Source organism: Tamandua tetradactyla, chromosome 4 (genome assembly GCF_023851605.1).
Source record: "Tamandua tetradactyla isolate mTamTet1 chromosome 4, mTamTet1.pri, whole genome shotgun sequence".
In the NCBI taxonomy this organism is placed as follows: domain Eukaryota; kingdom Metazoa; phylum Chordata; class Mammalia; order Pilosa; family Myrmecophagidae; genus Tamandua; species Tamandua tetradactyla.
Genome location: NC_135330.1, coordinates 98,953,509 through 98,956,855, shown reverse-complemented (window position 1 = coordinate 98,956,855; position 3,347 = coordinate 98,953,509). Strand labels below are relative to the sequence as shown.

Below are 3,347 nucleotides of genomic sequence, written 5' to 3'. Positions count from 1 at the left end.
GTCCTGAATATATATTATTAGCTGGTTTAATTTCTTAAAAGGTAGAAAAGTCAAGGATTTCACAAATGTCTCTCATTTTTTTCTTTTGACCAAAAAGATCAATCAAGTACATTATTTGACCAAACATAATTGCAAAAATTTCATTACTGATTTCTAAAACCAACCTAAAAATACATTGACTTAAGGTTCATAATGCATAACACCCCCCAAAAGTCTTAAGTTTCAATAACTCAAAATCCTCTGGATTAAAAAAAATGATATTTTTCTAATAGTTTCTAATTGGTAATGTTAACAAAGTCAATATTTTGCATTGGCACTTATCTTCAGAAAATCATCTCCCAAAGAGAAGTAATTCAACTGATTCTAGTTAACATCAGATTTATAAACCAGTGGCATTTATCACTTTTGAAGTAGATTGGCTGTTGGATAATTTCTAAGTGCTATACTGGTCTTTGACCACATTTCATAAGGACTACTATTTAAAAGCTGAAAATTTAACCTGTGTTAATAAAAATATGCTAACTTTAACTATAATATATATGGAAATATGGAAAATTGGTTATTGTTTAAAATAATTTCTTATTTGTAAAGGTGTTTAAGAGAAGTTCTGATACATGTGACAATATGGATGAACCCTGAAGACATCATGTTGAGTGAAATAAGCCAGAACGAAAGGATAAATACTGTATGATCTCACAGATATGAAATAATTAGAATAAACAAAGTCATAGAATCAGAATCTAGAATAAATATTATCAGGAAATGGAATCAGAGTAGGGAATAGGGAATTAAGGCTTAAAATTCATAGTTTCTATTTGGGACAATGGCATAGGTTTGGTAACGGATGGTGGTAATGGTAGCACAACACTGAATATAATTAACAGCACTGAGTTATATATTTGAATGTGATCAAAAGGGAAAAATTTTAGGTTGTATATACATTACTAGAATAGAAAGTTTAAAAAATCCCATGGAATTGCACAACAGAGAGTGAATCCTAAGTTAAACCATGGATGACAGTTAATAGTACAATTATTAAAATGTGCTTTCATCAACTGTAACAATTAACTACACCAATGCAAGGTGTTAGTATATAGGAACCCTGTATTTTATGCATGATTTTTCTGTAAACTCACAAGTTCTCTGATTAAAAAAAGGGAAAACAACACAAAAAAACATGCAAACAGAAAAAAAATCAGTTAAAATTCAAAAATTAGCTATATTTTTTATATTACTAAAATTGAATGGGTTTAACAAATGAAACCCAAGGAAAAAGAGATGATATAATCCAAGCATAGATGTGATATGTCAGAATGTAACAAACAACAATAAAGGTAGTGTCAATACAATTTAAAATAAATGTATAGTTGTAATATAAGTAAACAATTTTTAAGTGTGCAAAACTATTTAGGAATAAAAGTGCTATGTGGATACCTGGTTTTCAAATATTTATTTTTAAAAATGTTCAGATGATGGTAGAAAAATTAGATTATTATAAAGGTAAGAATTGCAGTAAGCCCTTATTTTATGACTGGTGGGTCAGAAGTCTATTTAATTGCTATCCTTATGTGATATATATAGAACACAAATGGGAGGTAAACACGATACAATATCACAAAGATTGATGTATCCTGAACCACAAAAAGGACTCTTTTCAAGTATACTGTGGGTTTGTTTTTCACCTTATATTCCAGGCACTCAATATTACTGAATTTAAAACAGATAATATGATTCCTTTAATTTTTGATATACATATTAATAAACTTTGCATAACTACCTTTAGTAGTCAATTTGGAAGTAATTGTTAAAGAAATAAAAACTACTTAAAGAAAGTAAACCCTATCACCGCCACAATTTAAAGAATTATTTTAATGCATAAATCCTGAATACGTAATGTTTGAAAATGAAGTCGATGCATTAGCATAATTTGTTTTGGGATTCTCGAAGTGTAGGTGGCTAAAAATACACCTGTGGTCTCTTTTTCACTTTATATTTCAGTGACCCATAAGATACCTCTTTGCGGCCTTTGATGGTTTTCACAGATTTCATGCTCTGCGATCTTCGAAGTCCTTTGTGCATCAACATCTCATCATCTGAGTATGTCCCATCCACTTCTTCATCAGTTTTCTCATCCCCGTCTTTCAGTGGAATTCCATAATCTGCTGATTCACTGGGTGCTGGTTTACTTTTCCTTTTTGCTTCTGGTAGAGTTTGATATGGTCTTTGTCCCACAGGTTCATCACCTTGAATAGCTGTTAAGTCATGCATACTGAAACTTCTTAAACGTTCAGTTATTGCTCCTTGGCTCTTCACTGCTGCAGTGACAGCAGCAGTAGCTGCTAAGTTTAAACCCTGCCGTCCAAAGTTCACCATAGTCTCATAGCCTCGTTCCTTTGCTTGTACAATATAATCATCAATCTCCCTTTCCTTTGAAGACAGAAGTGGATGAAGAAATTTTCTATATATTAAACTTGCTCCTTTGGTATAGGGAGAGAGCAGCCATATGACAAAAGAAATCTTAAGTTCACAGTACAGGGGGAACCAAGCAACTGTTTGATCTGCCACTGTTTCAATCACAGTATAGAGAGCAAAAACAATCCAGTACATCATCCATCGAACATATTCCTTCACGTTTTTTGTTTTCACAGCTTTTTATGAATAATATGCAGGATAAAGCATTCCAAACACCAATACCATGGCTCTGGAGGTCATCCAGGACACCATCTTCCCTGGCGCTTGGGCCCACCTCCGGGGCGGGTGGGTACCGGGCGCAGCGGACAAGGCCGCCAACAGTAAGCCACGTGCTCATGGGCTCCTTGCACTCCCCGGGGCTGTGCTGGCGCCCTCGGGAGCCGGGCCCGGTGTGTTAGCATGCGGTGGCCCAAGTTGCGCAGCAGTCGGTTCTCCCTTCCTTTCCCATTTTGATGCCTTGTATTTCTTTTTCTTGTCTAATTGCTCTGGCTAGAACCTCCAAAACAATGTTGAATTATAGTGGTGATAGTGGACATCCTTGTCTTGTTCTTGATCTTAGGGGGAAAGTTTTCAATTTTTCCCCATTGAGGATGATATTAGCTGTGGGTTTCTCATATATTCCCTCTATCATTTTAAGGAAGTTCCCTTGTATTCCCATCTTTTGGAGTGTTTTCAACAGGAAAGGATGTTGAATCTTGTCAAATGCCTTCTCTGCATCAATTGAGATGATCATGTGATTTTTTTTTTTTAGCATTTCAATCTACTGAATTTATTTTAACATTTATTCCCCCTGTTATTTATTTATTTATTTTTGTTGTTGTTGTTGTTGTTGTCATATTTCAGGTGCAGCTTCATTCAGTATTCCAACCTAGTTA

The 3,347-nt window shown here is 34.4% G+C and overlaps 1 pseudogene; it reads right to left on the bottom strand.

The window, feature by feature from the left end:
- Positions 1–1,854: 1,854 nt before the first annotated feature.
- Positions 1,855–2,724, bottom strand: LOC143679222 (receptor expression-enhancing protein 3 pseudogene; annotated as a pseudogene).
- Between the last annotated feature and the right edge of the window lie 623 nt (positions 2,725–3,347).